The sequence below is a fragment of the Tympanuchus pallidicinctus genome, unplaced genomic scaffold, assembly GCF_026119805.1.
Source record: "Tympanuchus pallidicinctus isolate F22 unplaced genomic scaffold, pur_lepc_1.0 scaffold26, whole genome shotgun sequence".
Classification (NCBI taxonomy): Eukaryota; Metazoa; Chordata; class Aves; order Galliformes; family Phasianidae; genus Tympanuchus; species Tympanuchus pallidicinctus.
Genome location: NW_026294743.1, coordinates 12,637,254 through 12,658,176, shown reverse-complemented (window position 1 = coordinate 12,658,176; position 20,923 = coordinate 12,637,254). Strand labels below are relative to the sequence as shown.

General features: G+C 40.3%; 1 long non-coding RNA gene across 1 annotated transcript; it reads left to right on the top strand.

The window, feature by feature from the left end:
• Nucleotides 1-4,554: 4,554 nt before the first annotated feature.
• LOC128084395 (uncharacterized) lies at nt 4,555-20,669 on the top strand. The gene is made up of 3 exons (XR_008208510.1): nt 4,555-4,692; nt 13,549-13,688; nt 13,920-20,669. It is a non-coding gene; the product is annotated as an uncharacterized LOC128084395 (long non-coding RNA).
• The last annotated feature ends 254 nt before the right edge of the window (nt 20,670-20,923 follow it).

Here is a 20,923-nt window from a genome sequence, read left to right as displayed (position 1 = left end):
CTGTGGGATCACTCTGCAGCTCCCTTCCTGCCTGCCTGCTAAGCTCCCTTCTCATGGAAATTAAAGCACAATAGAAAAGAATGCATTTTGCAGAGCTCATCCAAGAGAAAGTCGGGGCTTCAGCAGGGCACACACCTGGAACTAGGAGGTGAAAAATGAATTTGGATTACACAGCATAGGCATAGCCAATGTTTAGTACAAGGCATGACAAAGATTTCATAACAAGTCACTTGGGACAGGAAGTATTCCCTAACAATTTAAATTAGAGGAGGATGCAAAGACTTTGCAATTACCCAAGCTGGAACTTGTATTTTAAGTTGAGAGCTTTCTAAATTTGACTTCAGAAGAAAAAGAAACTATCCTCCAGCCAAGTGTCGTTGCTGCTCTGCCTAAAAACAGGTATAATACTTGATCAGAACAAACCATCAATCTTCTGACTTAAGAATTTTGTGCAGGAAAGCATATCTGACTGGCAGGAAGATGTTTCCACAGGAAGATATTTCCCCAGGAAGTCTGACTACCTGTAATTTCCAGCGAAGAGGACTGAGAATCCTATTTATCTGTCACGGCAGTTAGAGCCATCATAGCATTTCTTTGACTCTTCATGGTAAAAGGTAAACTTCACAAAATTGTATTTCTATACAACTACAGACATACTGTCACAAGCCAGCTAGTAAATCTAGGCAGTCCTTCAGGAAAGAGTAGCTTAACAAGAAAACCAGCAATACCAACAAAAATATTTTTGTGTGACCCAGGATAGCTTGCATGTATGTATACACAGTCTAAGTAGAAATCTGGAACCAGCTGTGTTTTCATTTATTCAGTGAAACAAAACCTTTCTTCTAGACAGACTTGAAATTTTCTTTGCAAATAAACATTTTTTGGTGAAAATGTATGCTCTTGATACTCAGGTCTCGCTGACCAAAGCTGTGTGACAGTAAGAATATGACATGTGCTCTTTGGAAAGGACAAAATAAGTGGGTCTTTCAGTTGAAAAGGGACAAGAAAAAAGCTTTTTAATACTGGTGCCCTTCTGAAGTTCAGTGCATGTCCAAATACTAAGAACGATGTTCCTCAGAAGGATATTTATGAGTCTTAAGGATAAGTAATATTTGAGATGATTTAACAATGTCCAGAAAAGAATAAATTGAGTTAGACGTAGATAAATCATTGAGAACTCTTCTGAATTTGATATAATCTCAATAAAAGGTCAAGAAGATCCCTTCAGGCACACCATGAGTAGTATGTTTTCCATAGTTTTCAACTCTCCATAGGAAGAACAAGCAAAGCAATACCAGAATACTAACCAGGTAGAAGTTAGAGCTCAAACCCACAGTTAAGTTTGGATGTATTTTAGATAGAGCAAAATTAAATTAACTCTCCAGTTTGCAGCACATCTTTTGGCACTTTTATTGAGTTTAGAAGGTTCTTCAGAAGATATCTTGTATGATACAATTTTTTTTAATAAGGTTTTCATGTGTTGATCCACCTCCAAGAATCATCCTTGTTCTGCAAAGCCTAATTTGACTACAAGCGCCACAGATCAAGTGGCTGTCACTTTTCTGTGTCATGTGCACCTCTCTTGCACTGGAATGGAAAGCTGTTGTGCTCCTCTCATCAGTCCCCAGTATTTGTCATTGAATGGCAATACTGGTATCATTTACGGGGTGGAGTTTAAATTGCAATCACGAACTAGAAAGTGATTAAAAAAAAAAAGTTACAAAGGAAAATGTTACACTTAAGGAGCAAATGAGATAGCCTATGCCTTCAGTGAAGGCACAAGAGTGTGGCTGCATTGCTCCTGGGTTTAGTAACACACAGAGTAGAGGTGAACTGAGCCAGGGAGCCAGTTGGTTGACCAGCTTGGATTCAAAAGCTGCAAACCAAAATGTGCATTGTAGTGTATCCACATTAATATTATTTTTGGATAAATAATGGATTACTAACTGAAGGGGACAGCTTCAATATCATTTGGGCTGCAACAAATTTTACATGGACCACATAAGGAAGCGCAGTGCCAACAGCTGAAGGGAGGCAGTGCTTCCTCTCTGCTCTGCGCTGGTCAAACAGATCTGAAGCACTGGATCCATGGCAGAGGTGCCTTCCAACCTTATTTTGCAGTTCTGTGGTCTGCCAGCACCTCCAGTCCCACAGTGCTGTTATCTGAAGCCAACCAGGCTAAGCCACAGTTGTTCATCTCCACAGCTCTGGGCTCCAGCTTTCTGTTCTTTCTCTCAGTTAGTATCAGAAATTTCAGTTGCCATGGAGGAGGTGATAAATTTGGGAGATGCTTCTTCAAAGACGTAATTTTCAGAACTTGGTTTAAATACAGCAGATAACAGTAAATGGCAATTTAGGAGTGTTAATAATGCTCTGAGTGATGACGCCCATCTATTTGATTCAACTTACATTCTAGCACCATTGCAGCTCATGTTTACATCTTCAAGTTCAGAAAGTGACCTTTAATTTAAAAAAGGAATTGAAGAAAATGCGGCCATTTTCAAGTATAACAGAAAAGTTTATTTATGTAGTTTTGTTCTTGGTTTTGTATTTATAAGATCTTACAAAATAAATTTATCACATCTAATTTTTGCTTAAAGAACTAGCTTCTCAAGGACTAAAGGAAAAAAAGATACTGTCTTAAATTAATATTTCAATTAATATAATTTGAAATACAATTTTCTTCTTCCAAATCCTCACTGCAAAGATCTAAGTCATCAGTCTTTTCTTAGTCTCATGTAATGCAAGCCATTACTGCTGTACACACAGTGAGTGGTGCAACAGGGGTGAACAGCAGCATTTCAAGGGCACAAGAAGACCTACAGGTGCCTGTCTCACCAAACCCACCTTTCTTACACCAGGCACAACAGGTTTATACTGCAGTGATCGTCATCTCTGAATTTGCATTGCACAGAATCTCTTTTGGCACTGGAAGATGGTAATGAAAACCATTTGTATCGGCTGCTTACAGCAAAAGCTGGTTTCCCAGGATCAGGAAGCTGACACTGAGCAGGAGGGCATTTGCAAATGAGAGCAAACATTGGCATGACCTTACCTTGTCATGAGACTACCCTTTGTTTCTAGAGGCAAGAAACACTATTTATTAACTCACTAATTTTATCAGGTACAGTATTTCCCAGTGTAGTAAGCATTCAACTAAGCTTCATCTTGCTTGTTGATAACTGCAGAAACAGCAAGAAAATGGGCTTTGGCAGGTTATTTTCTGCTGACTGACTAACTGGTTGTTGAAGGAATTCATCAGTTGCTTTATTGCAGCTGTCAGGTCTGTCCTCTGTCAACAGAGCAGGGAGGGAAGAACAGTGTGAAGCAGACATAGTTATGAAACCATTTTTCAGTTCTGATAGCCAAGAAGGCAAAAAGTCATCCACACCTTGAGATTTGGTACCTCTCTCATGTACAGGTGATGGGCTCAAAACCAAGAGATATGCCAGCTTTATTTTAGTTGATTTCAGCTCTGTCTTCAACACGAGCTTGTTAAGGTACAAGAGATGATTCCCTTTGGTTTTCTGTGGGTATGGAGCTCCCAAAAACCCATCCTTCAGTGCACCACGGCTATTTTTCTTGGTGAAATCTTCTGTTTGCTCCCACGTGACTTTGTAGAGCAACAATCCTGCTGGAAGGCTGGTCGGTGATAACTGTCAGCCCAACATGATTAACATTTCCAACCAGGGCTTCTGGGGCTCCATTGGTGATTTCGAAATTATGAAGCTGAGCTTTATTGCTGACAAGAGTTTAGAGTATGATTTCAGACCTGGGTAGCTCAATAAAAAGTATGTGATGAATTTGTGTTCTAAATCAAGCTTCACTCAGCATGCCACTATTCTGAAATCATTTTAATTACTCTTTTCTCAGTTTTATTGGGAAAAGTACTGTTTCTCGTCTGTGGGGAAGTCTCTGGACTCTCGGGACATGCTGGAGACACAACAGCACACCAATGTGGTTATAAGCTGTTAGTCCCCAGTTCGCCCTGAGAGTCCAGAGGCTTCCCCATGCTGGTTGCTTAACTGTCGGTTACAATCCTCACACGTCAAAGCTACAGTGAAAATGTGTATATTGTGTATACATAAAGATACACTCCCAGTAATTCTAAGCTCTGCCAGCAAACTGGGAACAAAACAAAGATGGTAGCACCCGATCGTCACTGCGTTCAGAAAGACACTTGTGTGGAAAAGATCATCGATCGACAGAATCACAGAACGGCCCGGGTTGGAAAGGACCGCAGTGCTCATCCCCTTCCAACCCCCTGCTGTGTGCAGGGTCGCCAACCACCAGCCCAGGCTGCCCAGAGCCACCTCCAGCTTGGCCAATAGTCGCAGCTTCCCGCCGCCTCCCGCTCCGCTGCAACCCGCGGCCAGGAGCTCCGCGCAGCCGGACGTTTCTCCCCTCGCCGCCGCCAAAGGCCGAGGCTCGCGGCTCCGCGGCCGCACGCGTGCCCTCGGGCCGCCGCCTCCCCCGCCGCGGCTCGGGGCCGCCCGGCCCGCCCTGATTGGGCCCGCGGGGAGGCCCCTCCCGCAGGGCCTCCACCCGCCCCCCCCCCCGCCCGGGCCGGCCTCGCGCCGCGCTGCGCCCGCTCCCCAAATACGTCTTGGCGGCGCCGGGGAGCGCAGCGGAGCCGTGCCCGGAGCCGTGCCCGGAGCCCTCGGCGGGGCCGCGGGCAGCCTTCGCGCCATGGTGAGTGAGCGGCGGCTCGGCGGGGACCCTGGACAGCGCTGGGACGGGGCGCGGAGGAACGGGGGCCGGGGGGTTCGGGCGGGAGGCTGGAGCCGAGCCCCGGCAGCGTGGGGGCGCGGGGAGCCCCGCGGCAGGACGTGGGCACCCTGGGTTCGTCCCTGGCAGCGGTCGGCTCGAGCCGCCGGGCGCCTTTGTGCATTGTGTGGTTTCGAAGAACTCGCTATCCGACTGCGGGGCTGATGGCAGCCGTTCGGACTGGCCGGAGCGCCTCGCGATTAGGCGAGCTCTCTTATCTCGTTCGCGGCGCGATTCGCATTGTTGCACTTGATGAATTTGACACGAGCCTGACGTTTAATCACGCGCTTAAACCCGAACAATAACTTCGCTTTTGCATTCATTTCTTTTTACTGTATTGCTCAGGAACGGCAGATCACTTTTTGCTGTCGATTTCTGTAGCTTAAGTATTTTTCCTACTTTTTCGAGGCTGGTAATTGCCATTGGGAGTGGCTAGAGCTAGCTGTTTCTGTGGCTCAGGCTCAGTGAACGTCACTAGCCCATGGCCAGTAGTCCCTTTAAATATATATATAAAATCATCTACTAATGATGCTTGAGACGTTTTTCTCTCAAATGTAGAGGAATACCTTTACCTATCATCTGTATTTTCTCCTGCTTCATCCAATGCTACTCCTACAGCAGGTTTATTTGCTTCTGCTGTGCACATTGTGAGGTGGCTTAATTACGTGCAAAAGATGAGTGGACAGGAAAAATAAAAGTCTTATGTGAAGATGTGATCTTGGTATTGCTGTACCGGTGTGAAATGAACTGGTTTGGAATGCTGTATTGATTACAATGTTCCATGTACAGGTTGGTATGAAGAGGTGTGGTGTAACTTTTGTTTGTTGAAATATTAGTAGGGAAGACATTTTTGTTCACTCAGATTTTCAGTCGTAAAGTCTCAGTCAACAGTTGTAATGGTGCAATTATTCATTAGTGTAAACTGCAACGAAACAAGTGCAAGTATTCAAGTGTTCAGTTATCTAGTAGAAGACAGAGCATTACTTACTTGGAAATGGCATAATCTTTTAGATTTTCTTAAGGCAGGATTCCCAATGAAGCCGAGATCCCTTTTCATGTAGTTAAGATAGCTTGTTTCCAAATTGCAGAAAGTAGGAGCAAGGTGATGTATACTTTAAATCACATAAATAGATCCTCTCCTTTCTAGCATTAGGAGCAAAAGGTGGTGACAGTCCATACTGGAAAGAGGTTCCAGTAGCAGACTATTTCACACAGTTAATCAGAAAATTTAGGCAATTGAAGCAATGAGGGACATGTGAAAATATGTTCCAAATGGGATGTTCTCTTCACTGTGAAGTTTTTTGCTTGGATGGTGTTGCTCTCTCACTCCAACTGAATGTACACTCATAGCTCTGCTGAGTACTCTTTTGCTTTGCCAATAGCAAGAACCTTAAATGAACTGGATGATTTTAAGGAAGGGTGAGAAATGCTATAATGGTGATATGAAAGATTTCACGCTGCACATTCTCAGAAGAGAAAAGCAATTGCTGATACCATGCTGATCCAAATTATCCAGGAAAAGTAAGAAAAGAGAAAGGAAACCATATCTTGAGATCTCTTGTTTTTGTTTGTTTTGTGGAATTATGTAGCCTACAGCTCTTATGACTCATGGCAGTGCAAGATTATGAGGCAAACACAGCAGGAGAAACTGAATTTAGTTCTGTAGTGGTATCTTTAATCCTCTTTTTTGCCACAATCAACAGAAATTGTTCACTGCCCCTTGTCCCATTGGTTCAGTACAGTAGATAGAGAACTATGAAATGAGAAGAAAAATGAGAAGTCAAGGCTGGTATTCATGTTGTGTCCATAGAAGCAAGTACTAAAGTAATGTGTATTTGTGTTATTCTGGTGAATGTTTATTTAAAAATATGTCCATAACCACTCTGTGACACTACGTTTCAGAACAGATCCCCTAGTGAAATCCAAACATAAATAAGAATTTACCAAAAAAATGCTCAGAATATCAGTAATGATCAAAACTTGGCTATGTCATGTAGTAAAAGATTATGTCACAGCCACTATGAAGATGAATGCTGTCTGTCTGAAATTCTAAGCTAAGGTCGAGAAGCAAAGGAAGCAGTCCAAGAACTCAAGGTAGATTCTGTAGAAAATTAAGCCATTTTTCCTTTTAATTGAAACTCTTCATTACACCAAAATATGTTGTAAATTGTGTTAAAAAAACAATAATAATAAAGAATATTGAGCACTGCAGTACCCAGATGTAATATTCTGAGTTATAAGCAAGGAAATATGTCTTACAAAGTACTTGGCCACTTTTTCTATCTACTCTATGCATTCTGTAGGTCTTCCATGACTGGTTGTACCAGCTGTTAGAGAATCAAGTTTGTCTTATCAGTGTTCAGGGACAAGAAAGAAACACTGTTCAGGACAGAGTATTAATATGTATTCTGTTTTAAAATGTCAGTAGGATTTATGCACATGCATAAATGGGGTAAGGCTAGGGTTTAAACAACTGTTGTTTCTTTTTTGTTTGCTTGGTCATTTTTTTATTGTGGGTGTTTTGTTTTGTTTTGTTTTGTTTTCCCTAGTGAAGATGGGAAAACTTGCTAGAAACAGCACATTTTTATTACATTTCTGCTTATTGATCTATGAATCAATTGAAAAGACCGTGTTAATATCTTTAAAGCATCTTTTAACTTGTAACAAAATATCAATTGCTATTCATTTGGTAGCATCCCCTTGGTCCAGTTCTTTGGTTGTCCTAGTCAGGTGATGCCACTGCTCAATTAGTAATAGTGTTTCCTAGTTGGTTTAGTTCATTTATGCCCTATAGTTCACAGAGTATCCTTATTTATTTTTGTAGACGTGGAGTTCAGAGCAATCTGACTTCTGCTCTCATTTTATTTCTTTGTTAAGTAGCCTTCATTCATTCATTTGTTGAGGAGTGCGGATACCATTGCTGCCAGTTATTCTGCTGCTTCATCACCTAATTTGGAGCAAAGATGTTCTCTAGGAATTAATTTTAGTTCACTGTAGAGAGGTCTCGCTGTGTCCTCTTCACTGCTGAAGACCCCATTTAAATTTGAGGCGTAGCACTTCCACAGGCTTTCAATCTTTGAGATAACTTCACTTTATGGGAGTACAGTTTTATGGGATACACTTATTTTCCATTTATATTTCTCATGACGTGGTAGTTTGCTTAAATGGAATCAATGCCTCTGCTAAGATTACAGCTTTCGTGTTTAAGTGCAGAGTAGTCCTCTCTTCATTGAAATGCCCCTTTCATGCTTCAGAGCCTCAAGGCTACTTTTAGGAACTCTCCCTGCTTCTTGAACCTGGCAGCATTATCATTACTCTTGATTTCATGATTCTCGATTTACGGACATTATTCTTGATTTTGTTGCTCTAACTCTTAATTAGTTCCTTAGTGTATCTTCAAGCTAACCCACTGATCGACTCTTTTCTTGCATATTCATTCCAGAAGTAGCTGTTCCAAGAGAACGGTGCCCTGCTAGTAAAAGCATTCAGACAAATGCAAATCAGCACCAGTAGGCTGCTTTCCCACAGGCAACACGCTGAACCTAGCTGATAAGCAAGCAGTAACCTTGCATATTATGTCTGAGAGGGCACTTCTTTCACCATCCCCCCTTTGACTGTGCCTCTCACTGTGCAGAGAATGCTGCTCTCTCCCTGCTCGAGAGCCAGATATTTTTTCTCTGCCTCTGGGCAAGGGGAAAAATACCTGAAGGAATGCACCTCAGCGTGTGGCTGTGGGGCACAGGGCAGCCTGAAGCTGTCTCTTGGGGCTGTTTGCCTGTGACTTGCACTTTATGCGTGGCCGTGCCCATTGATCCTTTCAGCTGAGTCCATATGGAAAATAGGTCAGCCGTGCAGCGGCTCAGGAATAGAGCTTTGATTGTGTGGGTTGTAATATAGAAAGCAGGGTGTGCACATTATCATGGAAGAGGCTGGAGGCAGTTCCAAAGATTTTATCAAGCGCTGTGGAATCTAGCCCTTAGACAGCTATTTGTATTATAGAGTTACAGGGAATATTCCATGCAAGTCATCCAACTGTTTCAGTGTGAGTAAAAAAATCTTACTGTAAGGCAATGTGTTAAAATCTTTTTTTTCCCCCATGAATGGAAATCGAAACAAACATACTTATGAAGTGAACTTCTTCCTTAGCCCCATTTTAAGATATTCAGACTGAAAATAAGTCAGATCTTTTGGAGAAATGATATTTTGTGGGGATCCGGCTGGTGGTTTTAGTGCACTTCAATTCTAGCATGTCACGGATTCCAGAGGGTGCAGTAAAAGATGGTTCCTGTGATGCCACACACAGTGGTTGCTGCTGAACTCTCCGCTTTTAATCAGCAATAGTACAGTTTTTGAGATCCCAGGAACAGGTCTTTTTATGGTATATTAAACAGGAACACGTTGTGGGGAGGAAACTGCCTTTCTAATGCTGTTTGAGGTAAACATGTTTAATTTCGTGTTAACCTTGCGTTCCACTTGGTGCTCCATGCAGATGGAAACTGACAAAAGCTGTTCAAGGAGAGCGGATTTCTCTCTTCGGCAAATGCAGGAACCCTTCACACATGAGAGAGCATTGTAAAAGGCACTGGCTGAACACCTCAGCAAGATTTCCAGTTTGTTACTTGGGAAAATTGAGATTTTGCATTTCCTCACAATTATTATACGTTTTGCAGACGGAGGACGATATACCCAGCTGTCTTGTTAGTAGGGAGGGCTATCTGCTAAAAGCTGTGTGGCCCTGTAGTCTTGGCTGCAGGCACTCTGGAGCCTAAAATACTCGTTGCAGTTGTTGTTTTAAATAGGACTGCTAAAAATGGCAAAAATTCCATGTCTTTAGGGAAAGCATGCATCAATCTAACTTTTAATTTAACTTTTTTTTCTTCTTGCCTAAACTGTCTTTGTAGCTTTCCCTTTGCACAGACAAGTTGTGAGTGCAAAACCATTGGTCTCTGGTTGAGAAAAATGCTCAGTTAATCAAAAAAACTGTTCAAATTTTGGTGGAAATAGCCATTAGTCCACAGAATTCACAGAGCACGTTGAAGGATAGGATTTTAAAATTTCCACATGGGGAAGAATGGTATGAAGGATAAGTTAAGAGACTTCGCAAGGCTTTCGGACAGTGTGGTGCCAATTATTTTTTCTCTCAACAAGGTCAAAAAATCATGACAGGAATGATCAAGTAATTTTAGATTGAATGAACTTCTAGCGAGGGAAACCCGTGCAACTGTGTTGAAGAGAGAGAAATTCACTCCTTAGTCCAACTGTGGTTTTTCTTTTGTGATCACCAGTGGTGTATCTCATTGCCTCACTTCCAAAAGAGGCATAGTAGCACTTTGTATCCCATTTTTCTCTCTTTGCTATTCAGAGGGCAAGCTCTTCAAGGCAAATAATGATATTTTGCTATATATTTGAATATGTCACTGATCGTAATTTGGGCCTTTTGAAAAGTTAAGCAAGTAACGCACCTAGCAAAGGTGATAGAGAAAAAACAGTAATTCCAGCAGAATGCAAGATTACATTGGCACAGTTTCCCAGCTAAGCATTCTGTCCAAGGATAAACTCATCAGGCAGAAGGTTAAATAACAGCATTTCAGTTAAAGCAAAGGCTCTGTAGGAATTGTCATGTGTTGACCAAGTGTCAGTGTCACTAACTGAATGGTGGCCTCCTTGGTTACTGAAGTGTCATTCAGTAGTTCCTTTCTCAGACAAAAAATTCAGACAAAATTTGATTGTGTGGTGGAAATACCGTGGAGGAGATGCAGCTTTCAGTTTTGAGTTAGGTATGGCTTGCAGAATGCTTTAATAGGTTCATGAGGCAGAGCCTACATCGATCGCTTGACACTGAAAATCTACAGCTGATCTGAAAATTAGCATCAGCTTAGATGAGCTCTGCACTTACTCTGCGTGTCATGGTTGTGTGTCTGGGTTGTGAGAGATGGTGCATGATAGTCAAGTAATGTGGAAAAAGTCACTGTCCACATCAATGGTAAATTTTATAACTAGTGGAGTCACAGCTTAGTCAGAGTTTGAAGTGCACAAGTATACCAGACTTGAGAGAATGGGAGGCATCATGACAAGATACGCATTATTCCCTCAGCAGAGAAGAGACTGGCACTGGGAAGTAAGAGTAACATTTGTTTTTTGACTGTTAATTGATATAATGTAGGAAATGTGCTTTTGTACCTTCCTTGCAGTTTCTCTTTGGAAATATTTTACACCTCTAAGCAATTGTCATTTCTAAGCAAAAATATATTTAAATGATAGAAGGCAGCTAAATGGTAAAAGTATCTTTTAAAATAGGATTTGAAGCAGCAAAGAGCAAGGATTAGTGGATGAATACAGGATTATGATTTATATGTAGTAAAAGCTAGAAAAGAACATCCATCATGGCCCATGCTGTGGACACATTTTAGTTAGCAACATATTGGAATAGGGAAAAAAATGAGGTAAGAAACTGAGAGCATACAAACACCTTACAGGCTTGGTGTATTAAAATATATCAGTTTTTATTGCAGTTGCTGCAACTTCCTGTGTTGTAAATGGCTGGTCTATTTACCATTGGAATAAATATGCAAAAAATAATTTTTATGCAACAGTTTTAATAATGTATTCTCACTCGTTTCTTTCCCTGCTATTGCTCTACAACCACGGAAAACACTCATAATCAGTAGTCAAATATTAATGAGTTAATTCAGAACATTAAGGCGGAACTTAAATTAGGTAATCGTGCTTTCAGCAAAGAAGCTGCATTACTTTTCAATGTACTCCTTTTGTTAGTTTGATATATAATAGACAACGTGGGATTTAGGTGCTACTTATAAACAGAGTTGAAGGCTCAGAACAAAGGTTTACGACATAAATATGCTGCACAGAACTTGGAGATACCGTGGGAACTTCATTCCTGTATGATCACAGGATGCTGGAAAAGTTGGTGTCTTTGTCTCATTAGGAACTGCTAGGTGCAAATATTTAAACCATGAATTTTCAGTATCACCTAAGCTGTAAACACAAATATCCAATATTCGTGCAAAGACCGTAAAAAGCAAGGCAGTCTTTCTTTTCTCTCCATTTTTAACATCCTGAGAGGACGAACTCTGTAAGATTCATGGTATTTCCAGGTGCTCCAAAATACCAAGAGGCTTAAAGACTTTTTGTCTTGGCATGAAGTTCTTCCTGAAGGTGGTACTCTATTTCTTCATCCTTAAACTTACATCTCTCATTTTATCTTCTGGGAACTCCTGCCTATCAATCCTTCCCTTTGCCCTGACTATAAAAAAGTTCTCTTAGCCTTTTCCTTGTGAAATTTCATGTATGTTCCTAGAAAAAGAGAGAACTGCTTATAGAGCACCATCTTTCTCTGCATATACACACAGATGGAACCTATTCCTTGTCATGGGGTTTCTTTGATTAAGAGCCCAGTTAACGATGCATTTAACTTTCCAGTCAAAGGAGCATTTCTTTTCAGGATAGTAATTCAAAATCTGTTTGAGGTAGTTCTCTGAGTACATGTGAACTTTCCAGGACTTGCTTTTGGTTTATTTTTAGGGTTTTATCTCAGTTTACTGTCCATGCTTTTACACATCTGAAACAACAGAGCTGTTTTTGGTCTGGTTTAGAGCTCCTATTCAAAGCACAAATAGGTAACATTACAAATCAGAGGTAGTCTGTTGTGTGGCCCTTGCTTAACCCCCATAATTATTTTAAAATTGTTTCTGCCTTGAAGTAAAAGGCAGTAAAAACCAAGGAGAGTCTGTGACAGCTTGCGAAGCTTTAAATAGAGATGCATTTTTCATCACAGTCTCCATCTTGGTAAGATTTTTGAAAATGGTGTGGTGTCTTTACATAGTGGGGGAAAAAAAACAACCACCCAGCAGAACAGGTGGTCATGGTTGGTGTGCCATTTTAAAGGCTTGGAAAATAGTAAATACAGAGTGGGTGCTGTACATCATTTGAGTGGGAAGCCGTACTTTAACGATCCTTCAGCTCCCATGTGAGTTTTATGATGTCTGGGGAGTTTATCACTGCAGAAGGTGACGTGCTGCAACCAAGATGTTTAACAGTTACGTTTCATCTTAATTTTGCTTCATAATGAAATCAATCTGAGACCAGCCCATTGCCTCTGCGAAAGCAAAGCAGCCCAGATCTTCTGCAGTCCTTTCCTACCACTTTAGGGTTCAGACTGCAGCCTTCGAGGATGACAGGCACTTCACATCTTCACATCATTCACACCTGTCATTTCCACATACCTGTGTGCTGCTACATCTTTTGCTGACGCTCCAATTTGGAGCACTAGCTTCTAATGCAAGGCTCTCAAGCTGTTGCTTGTTCATTTTGCCTGAGGACTGGAACACGAAGGCTCCCAGCACTGTAGCATCAACGGCCACACCTTGAACTACAAACTAAGTGCTGATACAGTTTTCTACCTTCTGTGGTGGAGAAAAAGCAGTTATCAGACTAAAAGAACTGTCTGATCCTTTGGAATTTTTTCTATTTCGTTGTTTCTCTTCTTTCTTAAGGATTTTTTAATCTTTGTGTCCTTCTTTGCTTTCTTGTTTCGTTTTTTTGTTGTTGTTTTTCTTCTTCCTTGTTCCTTTCTCTGTCTTTATCTCCTTACTCTCCTTTTTCTATATTTTCTCACGTATTTAAGAACAGCAGATTTTCATCGTAACATTAGTTTGCAATGAGAAAAACTGCTATCTGAGAAGTGCAGCAGAGCTTTGGTGTTTAAGGCTTAGGTAAGTACACAGTGATGTTAACGTAACAGTACATCATGCACTTGTACAGGTGGTGAGATCAACAACTGTGGACAGTTGTGTGTTGTCTACACTGACTGACTTACGAAAGCTTCCCCTTCGTTTCACGCTGTGCAGTGTTCAGGCTCTCTATCATTAAAAAGGCATTTGTTTGGATCACAAGCATGTTTGGTAAGTATCATTCATATGGCCCTTGTCTCATGAAAACAGAGAAATCACCTGCCTTGATTAAAGGAGTCAGTATCTGCAAATTGGGAAAAATTCTTGAGAACCTTGCCCAGAGTTGCACAATTTTGTGGGAAAAGTTGCAGAAGAGCCCTTATGGTCAAAATGCATGTAATTTATCTCCACCTGAAGTTGTACCTGAACTTGATTTTTTTGTTGTTTTTGTGTGTTTTGTAGCAGAAAACATCTGTAACCATTAAACTGAAAAGAAAGGTGCTTTCTGTTTCCAGCCCTGCAGATATTATGGTAGAGAATAATTAGGAAAGTGGCTGATCTCAGAGCTGTTTTCTCTGCCTTGTGCTTTAGGTAAAGCAGTGTCAGTAGCTGCATGATGAGTGTGAAAACCTCTGTTCTACTGCCTGTTCTGATTGAATACCACTTTAATAGATATTTTTTTTTCCTATCTGAAAAATTAGAAGGCCGTGACCTTGCTGCTGCAGGACAAACTATCTTCACTAATTAGAAATTCTTGCTTTTAGCTTCTCATGCAGCATGTTTGATCTCAGATGAGACCAGTTGTGTGTTTAATATCATATCTCACACCAACATGCAAAAACCCAGAACAACAAAAGCCAAGGGCATATTTTTATTCAGAAACAAGAGAACAGCCAAGGCAGTATTTTTGTGACAACAGTAGGAGAACTGATGGGGACTAATGCTATTCCTGCTATACCCAGAAGCTTACTATCGCTTTCAGTGTGAGTTGGCATGAGTTCCTAAATATGAATAAATATGAAAGGCAGTTGTCTGTGATTTTCAGTGTGAAAATGATCTTGTAGGCATTGTACACACAAGTCAGAGGTGACAAACATTACATTTAAAATCTCTGCACTTGAAAGCTACTAGTGAAACGCTTGGCATTCTGCAGACCTAATTTTCAAGCCATTTTCTAAGATCTATAGCATTCAAGGCAGTTTTTAGTACTCCATGATTTCTAAAACTTGCTGTTCATTATAATTTAAAGCTCTGAACACAAAGGGACTATTTTAATGTATGCACTAAGACACTATACTCAATGTTTTGTATTCCTCTATCACACTCCAATGTCTTTGGAAAACAGTAATGGTATTTAGGAAAACCTGTGGGCCATTTTTGTAAACAATTATGCACATTCAACTTGAGGCAGATGAATTCATGCAGATACAGGACTCAGCAAGATAAGTGTCTTTGAAGATGAGGAAGAATTATTTGGTCATCTCCTGATGCTTTAAAGTTAATACGGTGATTCTCAAAGGAGAAATAACTTCATGCATTAGCAATTGGCAGTTTTAATAAGTTTATTGTTTCATTTATTATAGAAAATGTAGCAATCCTGGTTAAGACATAAATAATAGGTAAAGATTTAAGTGAAAAACACTCTGAGACAGAAAGCTATTCATTTCTTTTCTATCACAGCAGAAGAAACAATTGTATTTTTTGTTTTTTACTTTCTTTGGCTCTAGAAAGCGTTTCCAATCTATGAGCTAAACAAAAGTCAGATTTCTCAGGTACACAAGGTATGCTCAAAGGAGAAAAGTTTGCACTGGTAAGCTTGAGAGATACAGCTGTAAGTAGGTATTTGGGAAGAATCAGTAAACACAACAGTTGACAACTACTTCATGTTCTAGAATCACAAGGCTTTGCCTTTTGTGAATTCTAATTTACATTCCCCTGACTGCATGCATGTCTTTGATCTTTGTGTTTAACTCCTTCACACCGCCACGAACATGGTATTTCTGCAAGTCAAGCTTTTATTCTTGAAATGGCAGAAAGAGTGCTGAAGACATCAGTTTGTTTACATGCTTTCTTCTTAAGATGCTCACTAAAATCTGCACTTTTGTGGACTGCAAATGCAGGCTAAAGGGAAATGCTATATTTAAAATATATTCCTTTAGGAGTGTGGAAATAATTCTGGACATTTGGGATAGGTTTTGCTAATGTTTGTTCTCACTGTTTCAGTTGCTTTCCCCACTGTGTACCTGGATCACTTAAGGTGTCACCAATTATGTCACTTCATTATCAGGAGTTCTGAAGACATTTAAATAATGAGTTGTGGTTGCACACAGCAGATTGTACTTTCATGAAATATCTCTAGCTGTTCCCAAGAACGAGGGCCCATGAGCAGCCAACCTTCAGAGCTCCCACAGTTAAAGTAGCTGGAGTTTTCATGAGCACCACCTCTATTATAAGTGCTTAGCTGGTGGTGCTACCCATGTTTTGGACCTGTAGTGGAGTTGAGAGGATGCACCACAATCCCAAACTGCTATTTCTGCCTGAGAGCATGATGGAAGAGCCAAGAACCAGGTGCTGTGGGGCTGCCTGCTGGGCTTGCTATGGAATGTTTTCACAGATTGCCTTTGACTAACAGGAAGAGAAACATTTTCCCACGCTATCTTCTCAGCATGCCTCCCTGTTATTTGGTCCTAACACAGGGAAAATATTTACCCTGTGAAAGTGCGTGCGATACTTAAAATGACAAATATGTATCTTATAAGTTACATTTGGGAATCGGCCCTTCCTTTAGTTACAGGCCAAATCATGGGTGCAGTAATTAGGGTTTCCCGCGTGCATTTAATTGAAACCAGTCTAAGCCTCTCTTAGGGTTATATTTGGATCCAGGAATTTGCTGTAGACCACTGGAGGGAAATGGGTCGATCAGTATCAGAAATTCAGTGATACTTTAAAACTAGGGATTCAGCCTGTCTCCAAGCCCATTGGTTTCTATGCCGAGGCACAGAGCTTGTTGTTCTTATACCAACGTTAATATTTTAAAGCAGAAGAAGCATATGTCTCAGGATGACCTTAAATGACATACATTAGAAGTTTTGAAGTTTTGAAGTTTGCTTATGTATTCCCTGAAACTTATTTTGTGCTGATTGCCACGAGAACAAAGGAATAATTCAATTTTCTTATTTTCTGCATCTCCTAGCTTTGAAGTTGTCATTTTTGCAGCAGATCACAGTCCATGAGACGTGTATCACTGTGGCAATAACTGACTGCATTTCTCTGTTTCTTAAAGCAGTTCATGAAGAAAAGTGTATGAAGGTGAAGAAATTTCACATGAAATGGGGAGAAAGTCTTGTAAGCAACGTCTAGATTTTTAGCTTGTCTTAAGCTGTTATACAGGACACAGGAACAAGTCACCATGTTGAAATTGGGTTTGGTAAAATATTTGGGCTGTTAAATTAACAACTGATTACTATGGGTTGTAGTATGTATTGTATGTAATACTACCTTGAACATACATTAGTAGTCACTGCAATTTCACTAGGCATTTAAGTATGGGCAGTGTATTTCCTTTCTACCAAAGGTGTGCTGTGATTAACAGAACTGTTGTGAGTGTACTTCTTTTAGAAATAGCCCCAAACAGAGCTAAATCTGGAAGTCAGGACACTGGAATTAGGCTTGCACAGCACAAAATGGCATTTAGTGCTTTGGAGTGAAAAATAGCACTTCCCTAAAGGGCTCTGGTGTACAGACAGATTAGAAGTAGGGACAGCTTGCCAGAAAGAGGGGTGGATGTTTACAGGGGAAAAAGCAGAAGTTAATGCCTGACAAAGCATATTCCTTTCTGGAGATAGAGTATAATTTGAGGTTGCTGAATCCAGTCATGTCTGGGGTACCGCTGACTTATTGTGAAGTCTGCTGTTAAAAATCATCACATCTCACCTGACCTACAGAGAGGATAACAGTCTTGTCTTGAAGTATAGCCTTTGCTCAAGTAGCAACTGTGCAGTCAAAGAGCCTAGAATCTTACTGAAAACAAGGTATTGCTTTGTAGTGTAAGTACAATGGTATCTACACAAGTGTAGTAATGATCACAAGTGTAGCGATGATGTAACAAGTGTAGTGATGATTCAGTAGTCACCTAACACCCAAGTCCTTGGTTTTGCAATTTTCCTTTTTACACTTATATTCTTTATGCAACTTGGTCTTACTGATATTTTAATTAAGTTTGCCTTGTTGCTGCAGATTGAAAAATCCTATCCCTACAGTGTACTACATTAATGTGTACATTACATGCTATTCTTGGCCAATGACACAGCTGTCCTCAGGTAGGTTAGCCAATGTATTTACTCTGTTAATGACAGAACTAACTTACTAGAAAAGAAACAAATGAGGCATCCTCAAATTTCAGTGGAAGGTTTAGTCTCTGAATGCGGAGATGCAGAGAAAAACCTTGGTCCTGTCTACAAGGACGTGTGTCTTCCAAGACATCCTCCACTTAAGTCAACAACTGGCACTAACTGGCATTGTTCTGTTATGACTTGGTGCCACTCAGACAATTGGAAACAGATTTGCCTGTCTCCTCCAGTTACCTTTTGTTTCCTAAAGCAGCCATACCCAAACAAATTAACTTTTTGAAGGTATGTGCACACTGAATGTGTTCAAGTTCAATGAAGCAGCCCAAGTAAGTTAGTTTGCTTACTTGTGCAGGATTTAGTGAGATTAAAACAAACAAACAAACTTACTTTGACTTCTTAAAATATTAACTTCTATTTTGATGCAGACTTGATCCATTTTCTCTGAGCATCTTAGAAGGCTCCTTAAAATCTTTGGAAAAGGGGAAATCAAAGCTTTGATTCTGCTGCTACACATATCTCCATAAGTAGAAAAAGTCAAGTGTTGCTGTTGCATTTCAGAATTTAAGACAAAATGACAGGATTTAGTTTTATTCCCTGAGATTCTTTGCTAAAAGAGCAAAATGCACACTGAGCTATTCCCAATAGGGTGGTGGGTTCTAATCTGTCTTGCTAGGAGATACTTGTGGTCTGCCTGTGTGTAAAGAGATCGTGCCTTGCTCTGTGCAGAGGCCTACTGGCAAGGGGTAAAAGGCAGTGATTTCTTTAATCCCACAAGGATTAGAGCTTGGTGGGAATTGCAAGTCTCCATTTTGCATAAAGACAAGACAGATGTTAACAACTGCTTGCCATTCAGGCAATGACTTCCAGACCACACTAAGCTCCTTCAAGCACTGCAATTGCTCTTGTGCTGCAGAAAGTTAGATCCAGTCAGTAATATATTTTAAGGGTTTTTTTGCATCAGTCAGTATACATTTTTAAAATTATGGCTCGGTGTGCAGAAGTTCACCTAACTGATATGTCTGACTGAAAATAGAAAGTGACACTATGGCATGACATATGCTTCTCTGATGGAATGACGTAGCTTATGTACAGAAAAAGGTATTTCACGTCGCGTCTAATTTTTCCTCCCATGTCTTTAAGATTAAATAACAACTTTAGCTACTGTTAGCAAGTGTTGTTGCTTAATTCTTATAAATGACTGCATTAATAGAAGGCGGTTTTACTGCATGATTTATTCATTGCACTCTATTTCATGGAATTGTCAAGGAACTGTTTTAACAGAGGAAAATATTCAGAAGCAGCTAGTACAAATAATCATACAGGAAGACCTTTTGGCTGTAAGACAAGTACAGATGTAAATACACAATGAAATGTTTGCACAAACCATTTTGAACACTGTTAAATTATTCTACTGCTATGACTATGCCATGTGAAGTCATCTGAGTTTTGCTGAGTGGCACAGTGCCACGCTGTGTTCAGCCAGACACTAAATAAATTTGTTGCTTGCAGTTTGTTCTCACCACAGATTATTTCATTTCAATTTTTCAGTTTGCTTCCAAAGGTAAATACGACAGCAATTAATACAGCAGAGATGAAGAATTCATATAAAACACTGCTGCTCCCGTGGGATAAGCTCTCACAGAGCATGTTTGGAGAGGGATCAAAACCAGAAACTTTTCCATGGTTTTTTCAAGTGCCGTATTTTTTTTTTCTCATGGTCAGAAAATGTTTTTAAACGCTGTGAAAAATGGGAGGGCTGGAGTTTATAATTCTTGAAACGCATTTGCAAATGTTTGATTCAACCTGTGACACGTACCGTATCTCATCTTTCTTATAACTTTTTGAAGTCCATCGTACTGCTGGAATTTCTTCTTTAAACACGACACAGATGATCCTTCTCCTGACAGACGTTCAACAAACGCTGCCCAATTACAGTTGGAGTGAGGCAGGTTTTCCTAGAAAATGATATGTTTGCTGAATTTTAGGTAGATTAAGTGCAAGGTACACTTAGGATACCAAGTGGAATTGGCAGGCCAAGTGCATAATCTTGCTTTGGTCACCACTTTGAACTTGTCGTGCCTGTTAAGTTGATACTGGTTCGAACTGGGATATATGTATCAAGGGACCATTCCCTTTGTTCAGGGGAAAACAAGAACTTCAGGACATTTACACTAATAGTACGCTAATTAATACACTATCCTAGCATGCCAGCGAACTTCCCCATATAATTCCAGATTACTAGCTTCTAGAAACAGAAAAATAGTTCCACCAGCAATAGAGGAAAAAAACAAACCAAAAAGCCCAACCCAACTTTCAAAATTCAAGTATTTTTTTCTTCTAAGATCTAGGAGTAGAAATATGTTGAAATCTAAGTCTCCAAACAGCAGAATGTTTAAGTAGATACATGTAAGTTCCATCACAGCCACAGATCTTCTCATCCTTTGACAGTGGTTCAAATGTATATGATAAATGTTATCCCTTCTCTTAACAGTATTTCAATGCACGAATTCAACAAGAAGTACAGTTAAGTACAGGAAAGGTGGATTTTTTGTTGTTGTTGTTTTGCTTTTCTCTTTTAATAATGTAATATGAGGTTTTATAATGGCTCCTGAAGAAAAATATTTATGTATATATAACGATGCTTATATTATAACAAATAACAATATGTGTTCATGTATATCTAGAGAGCGTGATCCTTGCTTGGAACGTTGCTCTGCCACGTTTGCTACTCAAGAGCATGCAGCACTAAAAAATAAAGTGCTACTGATATTCATATAGTAGAAACAAGTCAATTTCAGCGTTGAAATCAGGAATATAAAATCTTACGCGAGCATTCTTTTGCCTCTTCTTCTTCTCCCCGTGTTTACAGATGCTTACAATAACAGTTTCGATAGATACCCTCTGGAAGCTGGCCTGCCACCATCGGCATTGCAGCACACTTGAAAAGGGCCTTTTCTGCCAGGTATTTTTTTCAGCAGGAGGTCCAGCCACAGTGCCTTCTGCTTGTTGCTGCTTTCATCTGCAGCACTCGTGCAGCGCTCCCCTGCCGTGCCATTCATTACAGCTGTTTCAAAAGCAGCAGTTCACAACCTGTATTAGGGAATTAGTTATTTTTTA